The sequence below is a fragment of the Procambarus clarkii genome, chromosome 16, assembly GCF_040958095.1.
Source record: "Procambarus clarkii isolate CNS0578487 chromosome 16, FALCON_Pclarkii_2.0, whole genome shotgun sequence".
Classification (NCBI taxonomy): domain Eukaryota; kingdom Metazoa; phylum Arthropoda; class Malacostraca; order Decapoda; family Cambaridae; genus Procambarus; species Procambarus clarkii.
Genome location: NC_091165.1, coordinates 1,323,714 through 1,340,636, shown reverse-complemented (window position 1 = coordinate 1,340,636; position 16,923 = coordinate 1,323,714).

The window sequence follows — 16,923 nt, the reverse complement described above, 5'->3', positions numbered from 1 at the left end:
GGCTCAAGAGAGTGATGCAGAGGCTTAAGAGAGGGATGCAGAGGCTCAAGAGAGGGATGCAGAAGCTCAATAGAGTGATGCAGTGGATCACGAGAATAATGCAGAGGCTCAAGAGAGGGATGCAGAGGCTAAAGTGAGTGATGCAGAGGCACAAGAGAAAGATGCAGAGGCACTTGAGAGTGATGCAGAGGCTCAAGAGAGGGATGCAGAGGCTCAAGAGAATGATGTAGAGGTTTAGGAGAGGGATGCAGAGGCTCAAGAGAATGATGCAGAGGCTCAAGAGAGTGATGCAGAGGATCAAGAGAATGATGTAGAGGCTTAAGAGAGGGATGCAGAGGCTTAAGAGAGGGATGCAGAGGCTCAAGAGAGTGATGCAGAGGCTGAAGAGAGAGATGCAGAGGCTTAATAGAGTGGTGCAGAGGCTCAAGAGAGTCATGCAGAGGCTCAAGAGAATGATGTAGAGGCTTAAGAGAGGAATGCAGAGGCTCAAGAGAATGATTCAGAGGCTCAAGAAAGTAATGCAGAGGATGAAGAGAGGGATGCAGAGGCTTAAGATAGTGATGCAGAGGCAAAAGAGAGTTTTGAAGAGGCATGTGAGAATGATGCAGAAGCTCAAGAGAGTGATGCAAAGGCTCAAGAGAGTGATGCAAAGGCTCAAGACAGGGGATGCAGAGGCTTAAGAGAAGGATGCAGAGACTCCAAAGAGTGATGCAAAGGTTCAAGAAAGGGATGCAGAGGCTTTACAGAGTGATGCAAAGGCTCAAGAGAGTGATGCAGAGGCTCATGAGAGGGGTGCAGAGGCTCCAGTGAGGGATGGAGAGGCTTAGGAGAATGATGCAGAGGCTCAAGAAAGGGATGCAGAGGCTCAGGAGAGTGATGCAGAGGCTCAAGTGATTGATGCAGGGGCTCAAGAGAGTGATGCAGAGGCTTACGAGAGTGATGGAGAGGCTCAAGAGACTGATGCAGAGGCTCAAGTGAGTGATGCAGAGGCTCAAGAGAGTGATGCAGAAGCTCAAAAGAGTGATGCAGAGGCTTAGGAGAATGATGCAGAGGCTCAAGAGAGGGATGCAGAGGCTGAGGAGAGTGATGCAGAGGCTTAAGTGAGTGATGCAGAGGCTTAAGAGAGGGATGCAGAGGCTCAAGAGCGTGATGCAGATTATGAAGAGAGAGATGCAGAGGCTTAAGAGAGTGATGCAAAGGCTCAAGAGAGTGATGCAGAGGCTCAAGAGAATGATATAGAGGCTTAAGAGAGTGATGCAGAGGCTCAAGAGAGTGATGCAGAGGATGAAGAGAGGGATGCAGAGGCTTAAGAGAGTGATGCAGAGACTCAAGAGAGGGATGCAGAGGCTCAAGAGAGTGATGCAGAGGCTTAAGAGAGGGATGCAGAGGCTCAAGGGAGTGATGCAGATGCTGAAGAGAGAGATACAAAGGCTTAAGAGAGTGATGCAGAGGATTAAGAGAGGTATGGAGAAGCTCAAGAGAGGGATGTAGAGGCCCAAGAGAGGGATGCAGAGGCTCAAGAGAGGGATGCAGAGGCTCTTGAGAGTGATGCAGAGGCTCAGGAGAGGGATGCAGAGGCTTAAGAGAGTGATGCAAAGGCTCAGGAGAGGGATGCAGAGGCTCATGAGAGGGATGAAGGAGTTCAAGAGAGGGATGCAGAGGCTCAAGAGAGTGATTCAGAGGCTTCCGAGAGTAATGCAGAGGCTGAAGAGAGAGATGCAGAGGCTTAAGAGAAGGATGCAGGGGCTCAAGAGAGTGACGCAGAGGCTCAAGAGAGTGATGCAGAGGCTCAAGAGTGAGATGCAGGGGCTCAAGAAAGAGAGATGCAGAGGCTCAAGTGAGGGATGCAGAGGCACAAGAGAGGGATTCATCGGCTCTTGAGAGTGATGCAGAGGCTTAAGAGAGTGACGCAAAGGCTCAGGAGAGCGATGCAGAGGCTCATGAGAGGGATGCAGGAGTTCAAGAGAGTGATGCAGAGGCTCAAGAGAGGGATGCAGAGGCTGAAGAGAGTGATGCAGAGGCTTAAGTGAGTGATGCAGAGAATTAAGAGAGGGATGCAGAGGCTCAAGAGAGTGATGCAGATTATGAAGAGAGAGACGCAGAGGCTTAAGAGAGTGATGCAAAGGCTCAAGAGAGTGATGCAGAGGCTCAAGAGAATGATGTAGAGGCTTAAGAGAGTGATGCAGAGGCTCAAGAGAGTGATGCAGAGGGTGAAGAGAGGGATGCAGAGGCTTAAGAGAGTGATGCAGAGACTCAAGAGAGGGATGCAGAGGCTCAAGAGAGTGATGCAGAGGCTTAAGAGAGGGATGCAGAGGCTCAAGGGAGTGATGCAGATGCTGAAGAGAGAGATACAAAGGCTTAAGAGAGTGATGCAGAGGCTTAAGAGAGGGATGGAGAAGCTCAAGAGAGGGATGTAGAGGCCCAAGAGAGGGATGCAGAGGCTCAAGAGAGGGATGCAGAGGCTCAAGCGAGGGATGCAGAGGCACAAGAGAGGGATGCAGAGGCTCTTGAGAGTGATGCAGAGGCTCAGGAGAGGGATGCAGAGGTTTAAGAGAGTGATGCAAAGGCTCAAGAGAGGGATGTAGAGGCTCATGAGAGGGATGAAGGAATTCAAGAGAGGGATGCAGAGGCTCAAGAGAGTGATTCAGAGGCTTCCGAGAGTAATGCAGAGGCTTAGGAGAGTGATGCAGAGGCTTAAAAGAAGGATGCAGGGGCTCAAGAGAGTGACGCAGAGGCTCAAGAGAGTGATGCAGAGGCTCAAGAGAGGGATGCAGGGGCTCAAGAGAGAGAGATGCAGAGGCTCAAGTGAGGGATGCAGAGGCACAAGAGAGGAATTCATAGGCTCTTGAGAGTGATGCAGAGGCTCAAGAGAGTGATGCAGAGGCTTAAGAGAGTGACGCAAAGGCTCAGGAGAGGGATGCAGAGGCTCATGAGAGGGATGCAGGAGTTCAAGAGAGTGATGCAGAGGCTCAAGAAAGGGATGCAGATGCTTAAGAAAGTGATGCAGAGGCTCAAAAAAGGGATTCAGAGGCTTACAAGAGTGCTGCAGGGGCTCAACAGAGAGATGCAGAGGCTCAAGTGAGGGATGCAGAGGCACAAGAGAGGGATTCATAGGCTCTTGAGAGTGACGCAGAGGCTCAAGAGAGTGATGCAGAGGCTTAAGAGAGTGATGCAAAGGCTCAGGAGAGGGATCCAGAGGCTCATGAGAGGGATGCAGGAGTTCAAGAGAGTGATGCAGAGGCTCAAGAAAGGGATGCAGAAGCTTAAGAAAGTGTTGCAGAGGCTCCAAAAAGGGATGCAGAGGCTTACGAGAGTGCTGCAGAGGCTGGAGAGAGTGTTGCAGAGCCTTAAGAGAGGGATGCAGAGGCTCAAGAGAGTGATGCAAAGGCTCAAGAGAGTGATGCAGAGGCTGAAGAGAGTTTTGCAGAGGCTAAAGAGAGGGATGCAGATGCTCAAGAGAGGGATGCTGAGGCTAAAGAGAGTGATGCAGAGGCTGAAGAGAGTGTTTTTATTATTTAATCAAGATGTATTCCATGGGCCTCAGTGTTTATATATCAGTGACCAGTTACCTGAAGAAACTTCAAGTTATATCTAATGTCACTGATCTCACTGCAGTCCCTGAATCATACTTGACTGTAGTACTTGATCACATCCAGTCTTCTGGGTTAAATAATATGTATTTAGGCTATAAACAAAATATCATCGAATTAGGCAATATTTTGCTGTTTTTCCACGTTTTTGTGAATTTCAAGTTTATTGTTATTAATTCATTAAGTATACGATAAAAATGATGCAAACACGTAATTGATTAGAAATTAACCTTAAATACCTCATTTTCAATCAACTATTTGTTTCTCGTTAAAATACTGAGTATGATATTGAAAAGGGGAGAATTTCTATTTTTATTGCATATATCGACGTTTTAGCCGGATTAGAGCGGTTTTACATGTACATCTTCCGTCGGTAATATAAACGGAAAATCAGGAACATTTTAGGTAATTCTAATGAAAACACATTGATTTTTATCATTTGTATTGGAAACAACATTGTCATATGTCTTTTCTTGGATCTAAATAATACGAAACCTCGCTTTATGATTCGAAGTTAAAATCCTTAAATTTGGTTTAATAGTGACTTTTTTCACGTTTTCATGTAGTTTGATATTACGTAAATATATTCATTTTTAACAATATTTCAATACTTTTTCATGTAGTATCAGGATATGTGATTTCGCCTTCAAATCTCAGAATTTTGCATAATATTGCATTTTAAGCAAGTTTTCTTGCATTTTGTTTCTTAGTATAAATCATCGAATTTTGTTATATTTTGACGTTTATCATCCCCCTTTACCTTTATGTGATATAAACAAAATATCATCGAATTAGGCAATATTTTGCTGTTTTTCCACGTTTTTGTGAATTTCATGTTTATTGTTATTAATTCATTAAGTATACGATAAAAATGATGCAAACACGTAATTGATTAGAAATTAACCTTAAATACCTCATTTTCAATCAAGTATTTGTTTCTCGTTAAAATACTGAGTATGATATTGAAAAGGGGAGAATTTCTATTTTTATTGCATATATCGACGTTTTAGCCGGATTAGAGCGGTTTTACATGTACATCTTCCGTCGGTAATATAAACGGAAAATCAGGAACATTTTAGGTAATTCTAATGAAAACACATTGATTTTTATCATTTGTGTTGGAAACAACATTGTCATATGTCTTTTCTTGGATCTAAATAATACGAAACCTCGCTTTATGATTCGAAGTTAAAATCCTTAAATTTGGTTTAATAGTGACTTTTTTCACGTTTTACATGTAGTTTGATATTACGTAAATATATTCATTTTACCAATATTTCGATACTTTTTCATGTAGTATCACGATATGTGATTTGGCCTTCAAATCTCAGAATTTTGAATAATATTGCATTTTAAGCAAGTTTTCTTGCATTTTGTTTCGTAGTATAAATCATCGAATTTTGTTATATTTTGACGTTTATCATCCCCCCTTTACCTTTACGTGATATAAACAAAATATCATCGAATTAGGCAATATTTTGCTGTTTTTCCACGTTTTTGTGAATTTCCAGTTTATTGTTATTAATTCATTAAATATACGATAAAAATGATGCAAAAACGTAATTGATTAGAAATTAATCTTAAATACGTCATTTTCAATCAACTATTTGTTTCTCGTTAAAATACTGAGTAAGATATTGAAAAGGAGACAAGTTCGGTTTTTATTGCCTACATCGAGGTTTCAGCTGGAATTGAACGGTTTTACGTGTACATCTTCCGTCGGTAATATAAACGGAAAATCAGGAACATTTTAGGTAATTCTAATGAAAACACATTGATTTTTATCATTTGTATTGGAAACAACATTGTCATATGTCCTTTCTTGGATCTAAATAATACGAAACCTCGCTTTATTATTCGAAGTTAAAATCCTTAAATTTGGTTTAATAGTGACTTTTTTCACGTTTTTCGTGTAGTTTGATATTACGTAATTTAATTCATTTTTACCATAATTTTGATACTTTTTCATGTAGTATCACGATATGTGATTTCGCCATCAAATCTCAGAATTTCGCATAATGTTGCAATTTAAGCAAGTTTTCTTGCATTTTGTTTCGTACTATAAATCATCGAATTTAGTAATATTTTGATGTTTATATCCCCCTTTTCCTTTAAGTGATTTAAACAAAATATCATCGAATTAGGCAATATTTTGCTGTTTTTCCACGTTTTTGTGAATTTCCAGTTTATTGTTATTAACTTATTAAATATAAGGCTTAAGAGAGGGATGCAGAGGCTCAAGAGAGGGATGTAGAGACTCAAGAAAGTGATGCAGAATCTCAAGAGAGTGATGCAGAGGCTCAAGAGAGGGATGCAGAGGCTGAAGAGAGTGATGCAGAGGCTCAAGAGAGGGATGCAGAGGCTCAAGAGAGTGATTAAGAGGCTTACGAGAGAGATGCAGAGGGTTAAGAGAGTGATGCAGAGGCTCAAGAGAGGGATGGAGAGGCTCAAGTGAGTGATTCAGAGGCTTAAGAGTGTGATGAAGAGGCTTAAGAGAGGGATGCAGAGGCTCAAGAGAATGATGCAGAGGCTCAAAAGAGTGATGAAGAGGATCACGAGAGTGATGCACAGGCTCAAGAGAGTGATTAAGAGGCTTACGAGAGTGATGCAGAGGGTTAAGAGAGTGATGCAGAGGCTCAAGGGAGGGATGGAGAGGCTCAAGGGAGTGATTCAGAGGCTTAAGAGTGTGATGAAGAGGCTTAAGAGAGGAAAGCAGAGGCTTAAGAGAGTGATGCAGAGGCTGAAGAGAGTGAAGCAGAGGCTCTAGAGAGTGACGCAGAGGATCAAGAGAGTGATGCAGAGGCACAAGAGAGTGATGCAGAGGATCGAGAGAGTGATGCAGAGGCTCGAGAGAGTGATTCAGAGGCTTACTAGAGTGATGTAGAGGCTGAAGGGAGTGTTGCAGAGGCTCAAGAGAGGGATGAAGAGGATGAAAAGATTGATGCAGAGGCTCAAGAGAGGGATGCAGAGGCTCACGAGAGTGATGCAGAGGCTTAAGAGAGTGAGCCAGACGCTTAGGAGAGGGATGCAGAGGCTCAAGAGAGTAATGCAGAGGCTTAAGAGGGTGATGCAGAGGCTCAAGAGAGTGATGCAGAGAGTTGAGAGAGGGATGCAGCTGCTCAAGAGAGTTATGCAGAGGCTCAAGAGAGTGGTTCAGAGGCTTGAGATAGTGATGCAGAGGCTTAACAGAGTGATGCAGAGGCTTAAAAGAGAGATGTGGAGGCTCAAGAGAGGGATGCAGTGGCCCAAGAGAGAGATGCAAAGGCTGAAGAGAGGGATGCAGAGGCTCATGAGAGAGATGCAGGACTTCAAGAGAGGGATGCAGAGGCTCAAGAGAGAGATGCAGAGGATCAAGAGAGTGATGCAGAGGATCAAGAGAGTGATGCAGAGGCTTGAGAGAGTGATGCAGTGGCCTCAAGAGAGGGATTCAGAGGATTAAGAGAGTGATACAGAGGCGGAAGAGAGTGTTGCAGAGGCTCAAGAGAGGGATGCAGAGGCTCTAGAGAGTGATGCAGAGACTCAAGAGAGTTATGCAGAGGCTCAAGAGAGTGATGCGGAGGCTTACGAGAGAGATGCAGATGATCAAGAGAAGGATGCAGAGGCTTAAGGGAGTGATGCAGAGGCTGAAGAGAGTGTTGCAGAGGCTTAAGAGAGGGATGCAGAGGCTCAAGAGAGTGATGTAGAGGCTCAAGAGAGATAAGCAGAGGCTCAAGAGAGTGATGCAGAGGCTTAAGAGAGGGATGCAGAGGCTCAAGAGAGGGATGCAGAAGCTCAATAGAGTGATGCAGTGGATCACGAGAATAATGCAGAGGCTCAAGAGAGGGATGCAGAGGCTAAAGTGAGTGATGCAGAGGCACAAGAGAAAGATGCAGAGGCACTTGAGAGTGATGCAGAGGCTCAAGAGAGGGATGCAGAGGCTCAAGAGAATGATGTAGAGGTTTAGGAGAGGGATGCAGAGGCTCAAGAGAATGATGCAGAGGCTCAAGAGAGTGATGCAGAGGATCAAGAGAATGATGTAGAGGCTTAAGAGAGGGATGCAGAGGCTTAAGAGAGGGATGCAGAGGCTCAAGAGAGTGATGCAGAGGCTGAAGAGAGAGATGCAGAGGCTTAATAGAGTGGTGCAGAGGCTCAAGAGAGTCATGCAGAGGCTCAAGAGAATGATGTAGAGGCTTAAGAGAGGAATGCAGAGGCTCAAGAGAATGATTCAGAGGCTCAAGAAAGTAATGCAGAGGATGAAGAGAGGGATGCAGAGGCTTAAGATAGTGATGCAGAGGCAAAAGAGAGTTTTGAAGAGGCATGTGAGAATGATGCAGAAGCTCAAGAGAGTGATGCAAAGGCTCAAGAGAGTGATGCAAAGGCTCAAGACAGGGGATGCAGAGGCTTAAGAGAAGGATGCAGAGACTCCAAAGAGTGATGCAAAGGTTCAAGAAAGGGATGCAGAGGCTTTACAGAGTGATGCAAAGGCTCAAGAGAGTGATGCAGAGGCTCATGAGAGGGGTGCAGAGGCTCCAGTGAGGGATGGAGAGGCTTAGGAGAATGATGCAGAGGCTCAAGAAAGGGATGCAGAGGCTCAGGAGAGTGATGCAGAGGCTCAAGTGATTGATGCAGGGGCTCAAGAGAGTGATGCAGAGGCTTACGAGAGTGATGGAGAGGCTCAAGAGACTGATGCAGAGGCTCAAGTGAGTGATGCAGAGGCTAAAGAGAGTGATGCAGAGGTTTAGAAGAGTGATGCAGAGGCTTAAGAGAGGGATGCAGAGGCTCAAGAGAGTGATGCAGAAGCTCAAAAGAGTGATGCAGAGGCTTAGGAGAATGATGCAGAGGCTCAAGAGAGGGATGCAGAGGCTGAGGAGAGTGATGCAGAGGCTTAAGTGAGTGATGCAGAGGCTTAAGAGAGGGATGCAGAGGCTCAAGAGCGTGATGCAGATTATGAAGAGAGAGATGCAGAGGCTTAAGAGAGTGATGCAAAGGCTCAAGAGAGTGATGCAGAGGCTCAAGAGAATGATATAGAGGCTTAAGAGAGTGATGCAGAGGCTCAAGAGAGTGATGCAGAGGATGAAGAGAGGGATGCAGAGGCTTAAGAGAGTGATGCAGAGACTCAAGAGAGGGATGCAGAGGCTCAAGAGAGTGATGCAGAGGCTTAAGAGAGGGATGCAGAGGCTCAAGGGAGTGATGCAGATGCTGAAGAGAGAGATACAAAGGCTTAAGAGAGTGATGCAGAGGATTAAGAGAGGTATGGAGAAGCTCAAGAGAGGGATGTAGAGGCCCAAGAGAGGGATGCAGAGGCTCAAGAGAGGGATGCAGAGGCTCTTGAGAGTGATGCAGAGGCTCAGGAGAGGGATGCAGAGGCTTAAGAGAGTGATGCAAAGGCTCAGGAGAGGGATGCAGAGGCTCATGAGAGGGATGAAGGAGTTCAAGAGAGGGATGCAGAGGCTCAAGAGAGTGATTCAGAGGCTTCCGAGAGTAATGCAGAGGCTGAAGAGAGAGATGCAGAGGCTTAAGAGAAGGATGCAGGGGCTCAAGAGAGTGACGCAGAGGCTCAAGAGAGTGATGCAGAGGCTCAAGAGTGAGATGCAGGGGCTCAAGAAAGAGAGATGCAGAGGCTCAAGTGAGGGATGCAGAGGCACAAGAGAGGGATTCATCGGCTCTTGAGAGTGATGCAGAGGCTCAAGAGAGTGATGCAGAGGCTTAAGAGAGTGACGCAAAGGCTCAGGAGAGGGATGCAGAGGCTCATGAGAGGGATGCAGGAGTTCAAGAGAGTGATGCAGAGGCTCAAGAGAGGGATGCAGAGGCTGAAGAGAGTGATGCAGAGACTTAAGTGAGTGATGCAGAGAATTAAGAGAGGGATGCAGAGGCTCAAGAGAGTGATGCAGATTATGAAGAGAGAGACGCAGAGGCTTAAGAGAGTGATGCAAAGGCTAAAGAGAGTGATGCAGAGGCTCAAGAGAATGATGTAGAGGCTTAAGAGAGTGATGCAGAGGCTCAAGAGAGTGATGCAGAGGGTGAAGAGAGGGATGCAGAGGCTTAAGAGAGTGATGCAGAGACTCAAGAGAGGGATGCAGAGGCTCAAGAGAGTGATGCAGAGGCTTAAGAGAGGGATGCAGAGGCTCAAGGGAGTGATGCAGATGCTGAAGAGAGAGATACAAAGGCTTAAGAGAGTGATGCAGAGGCTTAAGAGAGGGATGGAGAAGCTCAAGAGAGGGATGTAGAGGCCCAAGAGAGGGATGCAGAGGCTCAAGAGAGGGATGCAGAGGCTCAAGTGAGGGATGCAGAGGCACAAGAGAGGGATGCAGAGGCTCTTGAGAGTGATGCAGAGGCTCAGGAGAGGGATGCAGAGGTTTAAGAGAGTGATGCAAAGGCTCAAGAGAGGGATGCTGAGGCTAAAGAGAGTGATGCAGAGGCTGAAGAGAGTGTTTTTATTATTTAATCAAGATGTATTCCATGGGCCTCAGTGTTTATATATCAGTGACCAGTTACCTGAAGAAACTTCAAGTTATATCTAATGTCACTGATCTCACTGCAGTCCCTGAATCATACTTGACTGTAGTACTTGATCACATCCAGTCTTCTGGGTTAAATAATATGTATTTAGGCTATAAACAAAATATCATCGAATTAGGCAATATTTTGCTGTTTTTCCACGTTTTTGTGAATTTCAAGTTTATTGTTATTAATTCATGAAGTATACGATAAAAATGATGCAAACACGTAATTGATTAGAAATTAACCTTAAATACCTCATTTTCAATCAACTATTTGTTTCTCGTTAAAATACTGAGTATGATATTGAAAAGGGGAGAATTTCTATTTTTATTGCATATATCGACGTTTTAGCCGGATTAGAGCGGTTTTACATGTACATCTTCCGTCGGTAATATAAACGGAAAATCAGGAACATTTTAGGTAATTCTAATGAAAACACATTGATTTTTATCATTTGTATTGGAAACAACATTGTCATATGTCTTTTCTTGGATCTAAATAATACGAAACCTCGCTTTATGATTCGAAGTTAAAATCCTTAAATTTGGTTTAATAGTGACTTTTTTCACGTTTTCATGTAGTTTGATATTACGTAAATATATTCATTTTTAACAATATTTCAATACTTTTTCATGTAGTATCAGGATATGTGATTTCGCCTTCAAATCTCAGAATTTTGCATAATATTGCATTTTAAGCAAGTTTTCTTGCATTTTGTTTCGTAGTATAAATCATCGAATTTTGTTATATTTTGACGTTTATCATCCCCCTTTACCTTTATGTGATATAAACAAAATATCATCGAATTAGGCAATATTTTGCTGTTTTTCCACGTTTTTGTGAATTTCATGTTTATTGTTATTAATTCATTAAGTATACGATAAAAATGATGCAAACACGTAATTGATTAGAAATTAACCTTAAATACCTCATTTTCAATCAAGTATTTGTTTCTCGTTAAAATACTGAGTATGATATTGAAAAGGGGGAGAATTTCTATTTTTATTGCATATATCGACGTTTTAGCCGGATTAGAGCGGTTTTACATGTACATCTTCCGTCGGTAATATAAACGGAAAATCAGGAACATTTTAGGTAATTCTAATGAAAACACATTGATTTTTATCATTTGTATTGGAAACAACATTGTCATATGTCTTTTCTTGGATCTAAATAATACGAAACCTCGCTTTATGATTCGAAGTTAAAATCCTTAAATTTGGTTTAATAGTGACTTTTTTCACGTTTTACATGTAGTTTGATATTACGTAAATATATTCATTTTACCAATATTTCGATACTTTTTCATGTAGTATCACGATATGTGATTTGGCCTTCAAATCTCAGAATTTCGCATAATATTGCATTTTAAGCAAGTTTTCTTGCATTTTGTTTCGTACTATAAATCATCGAATTTAGTAATATTTTGACGTTTATCATCTCCCTTTTCCTTTATGTGATTTAAACAAAATATCATTGAATTAGGCAATATTTTGCTGTTTTTCCACGTTTTTGTGAATTTCCAGTTTATTGTTATTAATTCATTAAATATACGATAAAAATGATACAAACACATAATTGATTAGATAATAACCTTAAATACTTCATTTTCAATCATCTATTTGTTTCTAGTTGAAATACTGATAAAGATATTGAAAAGGGGAAAAGTTCGTTTTTAATTGCATATATCGACGTTTCAGCCGGAATAGAGTGGTTTTACGTGTACATCTTCCATCGGTAATATAAACGGAAAATCAGGAACATTTTTGTTAATTCTAATAAAAACACATTGATTTTTATCATTTGTATGGGAAACAACATTGTCATATGTCTTTTCTTGGATCTAAATAATACGAAACCTCGCTTTATGATTCGAAGTTAAAATCCACAAATTTGAAATAATAGTGACTCTTTTCACGTTTTTCATCTAGTTTGATTTTACGTAAATATAATCATTTATACCAGTGTTTCGATACTATTTCATGTAGTATCACGATATGTGATTTGGCCTTCATATCTCAGATTTTCGCATAATATTGCATTTTAAGCAACTTTTCTTGCATTTTGTTTCGTACTAAACATCATCGAATTTAGCCATATTTTGACGTTTATCATCCCCTTTTCCTTTATTTTGTTTCCTTTACGTTTCCTTACGTCATTTTGTTTCCTTTACGAAACAAAATGCAAGAAAACTTTCTTAAAATGCAATATTATGCGAAATTCTGTGATTTGAAGGCGAAATCACATATCGTGATACTACATGAAAAAGTATCGAAATTTTGGTAAAAATGAAAATATTTACGTAATATCAAACAACATGAAAAACGTTAAAAAAGTCACTATTAAACCAAATTTAAGGATTTTAACTTCGAATCCTAAAGCGAGGTTTCGTATTATTCAGATCCAAGAAAAGACATATGACAATGTTGTTTCCAATACAAATGATAAAAATCAATGTGTTTTCATTAGAATGAACTAAAATGTTCCTGATTTTCCGTTTATATTGCCGATGGAAAATGTACACGTAAAACCGCGCAATTCCGGCTGAAACGTCGATATATGCAATAAAAACCGAACTTCTCCCCTTTTCAATATCTTACTCAGTATTTTAACGAGAAACAAATAGTTGATTGAAAATGAGGTATTTAAGATTAATTTCTAATCAATTACGTGTTTGCATCATTTTTATCGTATATTTAATGTATTAATAACAATAAACTGAAAATTCACAAAACCGTTGAAAAACGGCAAAATATTGCCTAATTCGATGATATTTTGTTTAAATCACATAAAGGAAAAGGGGATGATAAACGTCAAAATATTGCTAAATTCGATGATGTTTAGTACGAAACAAAATGCAAGAAAACTTGCTTAAAATGCAATATTATGCGAAAATCAGAGATATGAAGGCCAAATCACATCTAGTGATACTACATGAAATAGTTTCGAAATATTGGTAAAAAATTAATATATTTACGTAATATCAAACTACATGAAAAACGTGAAAAAAGTCAATATTATTCCAAATTTGAGGATTTTAACTTCGAATCGTAGAGCGAGGTTTCGTATTATTTAGATCCAAGAAAAGACATATGACAATGTTGTTTCCAATACAAATGATAAAATTCAATGTGTTTTCATTAGAATTAACTAAAATGGTCCTGATTTTCCGTTTATATTACCGAAAGAAGATGGTCACTTAAACCGCACAATTCCAGCTGAAACGTCGATATATGCAATAAGAACCGAATTTCTCCCCTTTTCAATATCTTACTCAGTATTTGAACGAGAAACAAAAAGATGATTGAAGTTGAAGTATTTAAGTTTATTATTTAATTACGTGTTTGCATCATTTTTATCGTATATATTTTGAATTAATACCAAAAACTAAAATTCACAAAAACGTGGAAAAGCGTCAAAATATTGCCTAATTCGATGATATTTTGTTTAAATCACATAAAGGAAAAGGGGGATGATAAACGTCAAAATATTGCTAAATTCGATGATGTTTAGTACGAAACAAAATACAAGAAAACTTGCTTAAATGCAATATTCTGCGAAAATTTGAGATATGAGGGCCAAATCACATATCCTGACACTACATGAAATAGTATCGAAATATTGGTAAAAATGAATATATTTACGTAATTACAAACTACATGAAAAACGTGAAAAAACTCAATATTATTCCAAATTTGAGGATTTTAATTTCGAATCATAGAGCGAGGTTTCGTATTATTTAGATCCAAGAAAAGACATATGAAAATGTTGTTTCCAATACAAATGGTAAAAATCAATGTGTTTTCATTAGAATTAACTAAAATGTTCCTGATTTTTCGTTTATATTACCGATAGAAGATGTACACGTAAAACCGCACAATTCCAGCTGAAACGTCGATATATGCAATAAAAAACGAATTTCTCCCCTTTTCAATATCTTACTCAGTATTTCAACGAGAAACAAATAGATGATTGAAGATGAAGTATTTAAGTTTATTATTTAATCAATTACGTGTTTGCATCATTTTTATCGTATATTTAATAAATTAATAACAATAAACTGGAAATTCACAAAAACGTGGAAAAACCTCAAAATATTGCCTAATTCGATGATATTTTGTTTATATTACATAAAGAAAAAGGGGGATGATAAACGTCAAAATATTACTAAATTCGATGGTTTATAGTACGAAACAAAATGCAAGAAAACTTTCTTAAAATGCAATATTATGCGAAATTCTGTGATTTGAAGGCGAAATCACATATCGTGCTACTACGTGAAAGAGTATCGAAATTATGGTACAAATGAAAATATTTACGTAATATCAAACAACATGAAAAACGTAAAAAAAGTCACTATTAAACCTAATTTAAGGATTTTAGCTTCGAATCATAAAACGAGGTTTCGTATTATTCAGATCCAAGAAAAGACATATGACAATGTTGTTTCCAATACAAATGATAAAAATCAATGTGTTTTCATTAGATTGAACTAAAATGTTCCTGAATTTCCGTTTATATTACCGATGGAAAATGTCCACGTAAAACAGCACAATTCCGGCTGAAGCGTCGATATATGCAATAAAAACCGAACTTCTCCCCTTTTCAATATCTTACTCAGTATTTCAACGAGAAACAAATAGTTGATTGAAAATGAGGTATTTAAGATTAATTTCTAATCAATTACGTGTTTGCATAATTTTTATCGTATATTTAATGTATTAATAACAAGAAACTGAAAATTCACAAAACCGTTGAAAAACGGCAAAATATTGCCTAATTCGGTGATATTTTGTTTAAATCACATAAAGAAAAAGGGAATGATAAACGTCAAAATATTGCTAAAATCGATGATGTTTAGTACGAAACAAAATGCAAGAAAACTTGCTTAAAATGCAATATTATTCGAAAATCTGAGATATGAAGGCCAAATCACATATCGTGATACTACATGAAATAGTTTCGAAATATTGGTAAAAAATGAATATATTTACGTAATAACAAACTACATGAAAAACGTGAAAAAAGTCAATATTATTCCAAATTTGAGGATTTTAACTTCGAATCGTAGAGCGAGGTTTCGTATTATTTAGATCCAAGAAAAGACATATGACAATGTTGTTTCCAATACAAATGATAAAATTCAATGTGTTTTCATTAGAATTAACTAAAATGGTCCTGATTTTCCGTTTATATTACCGAAAGAAGATGGTCACTTAAACCGCACAATTCCAGCTGAAACGTCGATATATGCAATAAAAACCGAATTTCTCCCCTTTTCAATATCTTACTCAGTATTTCAACGAGAAACAAAAAGATGATTGAAGTTGAAGTATTTAAGTTTATTATTTAATTACGTGTTTGCATCATTTTTATCGTATATATTTTGAATTAATACCAAAAACTGAAAATTCACAAAAACGTGGAAAAGCGTCAAAATATTGCCTAATTCGATGATATTTTGTTTAAATCACATAAAGGAAAAGGGGGATGATAAACGTCAAAATATTGCTAAATTCGATGATGTTTAGTACGAAACAAAATACAAGAAAACTTGTTTAAATGCAATATTCTGCGAAAATTTGAGATATGAGGGCCAAATCACATATCCTGACACTACATGAAATAGTATCGAAATATTGGTAAAAATGAATATATTTACGTAATTACAAACTACATGAAAAACGTGAAAAAACTCAATATTATTCCAAATTTGAGGATTTTAACTTCGAATCATAGAGCGAGGTTTCGTATTATTTAGATCCAAGAAAATACATATGAAAATGTTGTTTCCAATACAAATGGTAAAAATCAATGTGTTTTCATTAGAATTAACTAAAATGTTCCTGATTTTTCGTTTATATTACCGATAGAAGATGTACACGTAAAACCGCACAATTCCAGCTGAAACGTCGATATATGCAATAAAAAACGAATTTCTCCCCTTTTCAATACCTTACTCAGTATTTCAACGAGAAACAAATAGATGATTGAAGATGAAGTATTTAAGTTTATTATTTAATCAATTACGTGTTTGCATCATTTTTATCGTATATTTAATAAATTAATAACAATAAACTGGAAATTCACAAAAACGTGGAAAAACATCAAAATATTGCCTAATTCGATGATATTTTGTTTATATCACATAAAGAAAAAGGGGGATGATAAACGTCAAAATATTACTAAATTCGATGGTTTATAGTACGAAACAAAATGCAAGAAAACTTTCTTAAAATGCAATATTATGCGAAATTCTGTGATTTGAAGGCGAAATCACATATCGTGCTACTACGTGAAAGAGTATCGAAATTATGGTAAAAATGAAAATATTTACGTAATATCAAACAACATGAAAAACGTAAAAAAAGTCACTATTAAACCTAATTTAAGGATTTTAGCTTCGAATCATAAAACGAGGTTTCGTATTATTCAGATCCAAGAAAAGACATATGACAATGTTGTTTCCAATACAAATGATAAAAATCAATGTGTTTTCATTAGATTGAACTAAAATGTTCCTGAATTTCCGTTTATATTACCGATGGAAAATGTCCACGTAAAACAGCACAATTCCGGCTGAAGCGTCGATATATGCAATAAAAACCGAACTTCTCCCCTTTTCAATATCTTACTCAGTATTTCAACGAGAAACAAATAGTTGATTGAAAATGAGGTATTTAAGATTAATTTCTAATCAATTACGTGTTTGCATAATTTTTATCGTATATTTAATGTATTAATAACAAGAAACTGAAAATTCACAAAACCGTTGAAAAACGGCAAAATATTGCCTAATTCGGTGATATTTTGTTTAAATCACATAAAGAAAAAGGGAATGATAAACGTCAAA